This window comes from Anopheles moucheti (genome assembly GCF_943734755.1).
Source record: "Anopheles moucheti chromosome X unlocalized genomic scaffold, idAnoMoucSN_F20_07 X_unloc_6, whole genome shotgun sequence".
NCBI classification, from domain to species: Eukaryota; Metazoa; Arthropoda; class Insecta; order Diptera; family Culicidae; genus Anopheles; species Anopheles moucheti.
This window is the reverse complement of record NW_026453570.1, coordinates 280,001-287,500: the sequence shown is the minus strand read 5'-3', so window position 1 is coordinate 287,500 and position 7,500 is coordinate 280,001.

Below are 7,500 nucleotides of genomic sequence, written 5' to 3'. Positions count from 1 at the left end.
TCAAAAATGATTTTCGTTTCACTTTTCATACTCAGGGGAGTCTAAAATTGATGTTTTGAGTCACCGAGAAAAAAAAATTTTTTTGACCCGAGCTTGTGTCGGCGACCCAAAATCGACGCACTTGGGAAAAATGTTCTAGCAGGGGCCCTCCCATACAAAATTTTTTTCTTCTCAAAAATGATTTTCGTTTCACTTTTCATACTCAGGGGAGTCTAAAATTGATGTTTTGAGTCACCGTGAAAAAAAAATTTTTTTGACCCGAGCTTGTGTCGGCGACCCAAAATCGACGCACTTGGGAAATATGTTCTAGCAGGGGCCCTCCCATACAAAAATTTTTTCTTCTCAAAAATGATTTTCGTTTCACTTTTCATACTCAGGGGAGTCTAAAATTGATGTTTTGAGTCACCATGAAAAAAATTTTTTTTTTGACCCGAGCTTGTGTCGCGACCCAAAATCGACGCACTTGGGAAAAATGTTCTAGCAGGGGCCCTCCCATACAAAAATTTTTTCTTCTCAAAAATGATTTTCGTTTCACTTTTCATACTCAGGGGAGTCTAAAATTGATGTTTTGAGTCACCGTGAAAAAAAAAATTTTTTGACCCGAGCTTGTGTCGGCGACCCAAAATCGACGCACTTGGGAAAAATGTTCTAGCAGGGGCCCTCCCATACAAAAATTTTTTCTTCTCAAAAATGATTTTCGTTTCACTTTTCATACTCAGGGGAGTCTAAAATTGATGTTTTGAGTCACCGTGAAAAAAAAAATTTTTTGACCCGAGCTTGTGTCGGCGACCCAAAATCGACGCACTTGGGAAAAATGTTCTAGCAGGGGCCCTCCCATACAAAAATTTTTTCTTCTCAAAAATGATTTTCGTTTCACTTTTCATACTCAGGGGAGTCTAAAATTGATGTTTTGAGTCACCGTGAAAAAAAAATTTTTTTGACCCGAGCTTGTGTCGGCGACCCAAAATCGACGCACTTGGGAAATATGTTCTAGCAGGGGCCCTCCCATACAAAAATTTTTTCTTCTCAAAAATGATTTTCGTTTCACTTTTCATACTCAGGGGAGTCTAAAATTGATGTTTTGAGTCACCGTGAAAAAAAAATTTTTTTGACCCGAGCTTGTGTCGGCGACCCAAAATCGACGCACTTGGGAAATATGTTCTAGCAGGGGCCCTCCCATACAAAAATTTTTTCTTCTCAAAAATGATTTTCGTTTCACTTTTCATACTCAGGGGAGTCTAAAATTGATGTTTTGAGTCACCGTGAAAAAAAAATTTTTTTGACCCGAGCTTGTGTCGGCGACCCAAAATCGACGCACTTGGGAAATATGTTCTAGCAGGGGCCCTCCCATACAAAAATTTTTTCTTCTCAAAAATGATTTTCGTTTCACTTTTCATACTCAGGGGAGTCTAATATTGAAGTTTTGAGTCACCGTGAAAAAAATTTTTTTTTGACTCACTGGGTAAAATGGTCGCACTTGAGAAAAATGTTCTAGCAGGGGCCCTCCCATACAAAAAATTTTTATTTCTCAAATCGATCCGTGGTTTCACTTTTCATACTCTAGGGTCCATTTGCTTCAACTTTGGAAAAAATTTTCGATGATGAAAAATTTTCACCTTCGCGTCCATCGACCACTCGACCCGAACTTGGTACTTTTGTATGGAGGTACCCAAGTGGTGACTTTCTCATACAAAAATTTTTATTTCTCAAATCGATCCGTGGTTTCACTTTTCATACTCTAGGGCCCATTTGCTTCAACTTTGGAAAAAATTTTCGATGATGAAAAATTTTCGCCTTCGACGTCCATCGACCACTCGACCCGAACTTGGTACTTTTGTATGGAGGTACCCGAGTAGTGACTTTTTCATACAAAAATTTTTATTTCTCATATCGATCCGTGGTTTCACTTTTCATACTCTAGGGCCCAATTGCTTCAACTTTGGAAAAAATTTTCGATGATGAAAAATTTTCACCTTCGACGTCCATCGACCACTCGACCCGAACTTGGTACTTTTGTATGGAGGTACCCAAGTGGTTACTTTTTCATACAAAAATTTTTTTGCGAATACGTGTTCGTTCGCGATCATTTAGGCCATGAACCGCAAGTCCGCTGCGATAGAAATAGTGCATTGTAGTTACTCGACGAGAAAAAAAATCGGGACTTAGAAAAATTTTTGAAAGTCAAATCGTATTGACTTCCAACAACACCTGATAATAAACACACATTGCCTGTTGCACCACAGATCGCATTTGACTTAACAAATCGCCTGTTGGTACGCACATCACCATCGACTTTACCAATCGCGTTTCGCACCGCTAATCCCACTTGGCGTGGAGCCACGCACATAATGTTGCGAGGAGAGTATTAATCGGGACTTAGCGTTTTAAGCTCGCGAACACTCCACTATGGGAGTGCACGCAAGCACCAACTGTACACACACAACACAACAATCACTCTCGCGAACACTCCATTCCCAAAGTGAACGCGAGCACCAGCAAGCATGGGTCGCCTGAGAGGATCGATGCGAACGCATCTCTACAACTCGCAGCTCCCAGCCTGTAGTCCCGTCGTTTGCGGGCGGTCGAAGGTGTCGAAACTAGTTGTATCCACGGTCGACGGAAACACAGCCACCAGGGTTCCCTGTGGTAAGGTACTTCCACGTGCAGCGTGCTCCCGCCCGTTGCGGCTCAGTCTAGTGCTATAGCGGGGATGAGACGTCAGTGTGCGCGGGGCAGCACCGACGGATCTCGGAGGGTTGTTAAGCCCGCTAGCTTCCGATCACCTAATGGGTTTGAGAAGCGCTATCAGCTCGGATTGGATACGACCTTAGAGGCGTTCAGGCATAATCCAGCGGACGTAGCGTCATACCAAAGTCCGGTCGAACTAGTATTGAGCCAGTGGTCCGTACCTGTGGTTCCTCTCGTACTGCACAGGAATTCCGTTAAGATAGCGGCAAACAGCACACACCAGTAGGGTAAAACTAACCTGTCTCACGACGGTCTAAACCCAGCTCACGTTCCCTTGAAAGGGTGAACAATCCTACGCTTGGTGAATTTTGCTTCACAATGATAGGAAGAGCCGACATCGAAGGATCAAAAAGCCACGTCGCTATGAACGCTTGGCGGCCACAAGCCAGTTATCCCTGTGTGCGTAGCTGTCATTCACGGTGTTAGGACGTGCCTCTGTGTCGCTCGTGTTAAAATACGAAAATCAGGGTGTAAAATTGCGAAAAAAGGGCTAAAAAGTGTTATAAACATTGAGTTTTAGTGCCTTTTACCTTTTAATGGTGGAAAAATAACAAAACAGGACGATGCTCGCCTGATAAAAGCGATATAAAACTCTCCCATACATTTTGTATGGGAACAAACAAGTGCTATTTATTCGCGAAAGGGACGACAAAAACATCAAGTGGCACGTTTATTACGTAGTGGCGACGCCGAAGAACAATTTTCCGGACGGTGGCAGTGTGGAAAACGCCACAAAACTGAGAAAAAAGTGCGTGAAAAACAGCGGCAGAGCGGCGTCAGGTGGATCGTCGCGTGTGTACGTGTTGACGTGTTGACGTTTGTGCTGACGTCATCGGCGTCATTGGCAAAGCTTTCGGCTCCGAGCTTTCGCCTTAGCCGAGACACGGGGCAGCGCCATCTATCGGAACTAACGGGAGACTTCATCAGTGGCGTCACCTGGTGGACGATAGCGGATTCAGCGGTAGCGGCGACAACAACCCGTGCGCTTGGGAGATTTCAACGTCGGTACCAGCGGGCAACCCGGGTCGGTGTATGCGGGTTGCATACCGACAGGCGGTGATCTCAACGCTGGATAAGGAGGCGAACCCGGGCAAAATATTTATTGGTTTTAAATATTTGTTTTCCGAAACTAATATTTATTTTTGGTTTTAGAGCAAATATAACAATAAATAAAAACCTTGATAGGCTGGCCTTCACAGGGCCATGGACAGGGGCTTAAGGGCGCGAACACTCTCGGTTGACGAACCGAGCGCAGCCACCACCAGGAGCAGATCGGCCATGAGCGCGGGCAAGCGGCTCACTGTCCCGCTAACGCCGGTGATGGAGGGTGTGGCTGTTAGTGGAGCCACGAGCTCCAGCAAGTATGCGGCCAGGTTGGTGACTGGCACTGGAGGTTCTCCGTCGAGCGAGGTGCGACGCATCATTAGCGAGGCGAAACTCGACAGCGAGATGTTGCTTGCGGTCGTCAAAAAGCTGGAGGAGCAGGTAACGCTCCTGCGAGTTCAGATGGAGGCGGCAGCTGAGCAGGCTCGGCAAGACCTCCGCGAGGCGCGTCTGGAGGCTCGGCAGCGGGAGGAGCGGCTGGTTGCTGACAATCAGCAGCTGCGCGAGGAGCTCCGGAAGGAGCGGGAGTTGTTGACGGCGCTGGTGGCACAGACCGTCGGGCAGAACCAGCAGCCAACTACTGTGCAGCAGCAGCTGGAGCGGGCTACGCAGCAGAGCACGCAGCAGCGTGGATATCAGCAGGACGCGGTGGTGGCTACGAGCAAGCCACCTCAGACGACGGATGGCGGCTCCTGGGTTGAGGTGGTGCGTCGTAAGCCGCCACGTCAGCAGACGGCTGAGCAACAGCGGCAGCAACAGTGGCCACAGCTTCCGCAACGGCAGCAGCAACAGCAGCGGCAGCAACCGCAGCAACGACAACAGCCGCAACGGCCTCTGCCACAGCGGTCCGTGGTGCAGCAGCAGGTCATGCCGCGTCCGCAATCTGAGCCACGCAAGCAGCTGGCGAAGAAAAAGCTGGACGCCATCGAGGTAGCCCCAGGCGAGGGTCAGTCATGGACGGATGTTTACCAGCTGATCCGTAGTGCTCCGTCGTTGGCCGAAGACCAGGCCAAACTAGGCGTTGGACGACGCACAACGCGGGACCGGCTGGTGATGGACCTGCAGGATGGTGCAAACGCAGAGGAAATTCTGCAACGCGTGCAGCAGGTTTGCGCGCAGGCAGCAGCTCCGGCCACCACCCGTTTGGTGACGGAGACGGTGGAGGTCCGCCTAGATGAGGTGGACCCTTTAGCGGTGGCGACGGATGTGGCGACGGCGGTGAAGGAGTCCAGCTCGGAGACGGTGAGCGAATCCGCCGTGCACCTGGTAAAGGCGTGGAACGGCACGCAGACAGCGTACGTGCGGATGTCTGTGAAGGCGGCGGAGCGGGTGCACCAGCAGCGAGTGCGAGTGTTGCACACCTCGTGCCTGGCGACGCGATTGGCACCACCGACTCGGGGACAGCTGCGGTGCTTCAGGTGCCTGGAGCACGGACACCTCCGGCACCAGTGCAAGAGCGGGACAGACCGGTCGACGCACTGCATCCGTTGCGGCCAACCGGGCCACCTGGCTCGGACATGCACGGAAGCGGTCTGCTGTGCGGTATGCAGGGGCCCTCACCGGGTAGGACATCCGTCCTGCACCCGGGCCTAAAGGTCCTGCAGGTCAACCTCGGGCGCAGCCGGGTGGCGCAGGACCTGATGCTACAGACGGCACGGGAGCAGCGGGTGGACGTCGTCATTGCCTGCGAGCTGTACAAGCCGCCTCGGGATAACGGCAGATGGGCGGTGGATGAGGCGCAGAGTGTGGCAGTGGTCGCCACCGGGGCTTACCCCATCCAACGCCTGTGGGGTAGCGTCCATCCCGGGCTGGTGGTGGCCACAGTGGCAGGTGTCACCTTTGCCAGCTGTTACGTTTCGCCGAACATCGGGCCAGCGGACTTTGGCGCCTATCTCGAGGCGGTGGAGATGGCGTTGGTTGGTCACCAGCACATCGTGCTTGCCGGTGATTTCAACGCGTGGAGCCAGGAGTGGGGATGTCCCCGCACAACATCCAGGGGCCACTCGCTCATGGGGACGGTGCAGCATCTGCAGCTCGATGTTGTCAACCGCGGCAACGTACCCACCTTCATGGGCAACGGGGTTGCGCGCGAGAGCATCGTGGACGTCTCGTTCGCAAGCACCTCGATCGCCTTGCCTGGGACCTGGAGGGTGAGTTCCACCTTCACCCACAGCGACCATCGTTACGTGGAGTATTCCGTCGGTGTGCCGGGTCGGCAGGGACAGCGGCAGCAGCATCAGCCATCGCAGACGCACGGGAGCGGGGCTATTGCGTCGCACGCCGGGATTCGCTGGAAGACCTCCCTCTTCCGCAGCGAGGACTACAAGACCGCCCTCGTCGACTGTCGCTTCGCAGAAGCTGATACGTCTGAGGCGCTGGTCGGAGCGTTGACCCTCGCTTGCGACACCACCATGGAGAGGGTAGGCAGGCCGAAGCAGCATCAACAGCCACGGCTGTACTGGTGGACTCCGGAGCTGGGCGACATGCGTCGGGAGTGCGAGCTTGCCGAGGAGAGGCTTAGTGCTGCCACAGGGTCGGCGGACCGCGACGTGGAGACCGCTCGCCTTCAAGACCTGCGACGACAGCTGCAGCGAGCGATCCAGGAGAGCCGGAGCGGGAAGCTGCAGGAGCTGATCGACGCAGTCGACAGCGATGTGTTTGGTCTCGGGTACCAGGTGGTGATGGCCAAGCTGCGTGGCCGAACACCGCAGGAGACCGACCGAGCGGTATTAGAGCCAATCGTTGACGCGCTCTTCCCGGCTCATCCCGCCTTCGAGTGGCCAGTCATCGAGCGGACGGACGACGAGGAGGCCCTACGACCCGTCACTGAAGCGGAGATCCTGGCGATGGCCGACAGGATGGCTCCGTCGAAGGCCCCGGGACTGGATGGGATCCCGAACGTCGCGGTGAAGGCCGCAATCAGAGAGCACCCGGCGACGTTTGCCCGGGTGTTCAATGATTTGCTGGAGAGAGGCGAGTTCCCGAAGGAATGGAAGGAGGCGCGGCTAGTCCTGGTGCCCAAACCGGGCAAGCCACCGGGCGATCCTGCGGCGAGTCGTCCGCTGCTCCTTGAGGGAGCAGTCCCGAAAATGTTCGAGAGGTGCGTCTTGGACCGCCTCAACGATCATTTGGAGGACAGCAGTGCCCCTCAACTGTCGCCGGAGCAATATGGCTTTCGTCGCGGGAGGTCGACGGTCCAGGCCATCCAGCGGGTCGTCGAGCGGGGCGAGTTTGCGCGCACATTCCACCGGACGAACGGACGCGATCCACGGTGTCTGGTGGTGGCAGCACTGGATGTCCAGAACGCTTTTAACACGGCGAGCTGGAGGGCGATCGCCACGGCTCTGGAGGAGAAACGCGTTCCTGCAGCGTTGAGGAGAATTTTGCGCAGCTACTTCTCCGAGCGCGAGCTGGTCTACGAGACCAGTGAAGGACCGGTGCGCAGGAAGGTGTCGGCTGGCGTACCGCAGGGCTCCATTGTCGGTCCCACATTGTGGAACACAATGTACGACGGAGTCCTGCGGCTGGCGTTCCCAGACGGCGTGGAGGCGATTGGGTTCGCGGACGACCTGGTGGTGCTGGCGGGCGGCACGACGCCGCAGGAAGCGGCTGATCTTGCGCAGCTGGCGATCCAGATGATTGGCACGT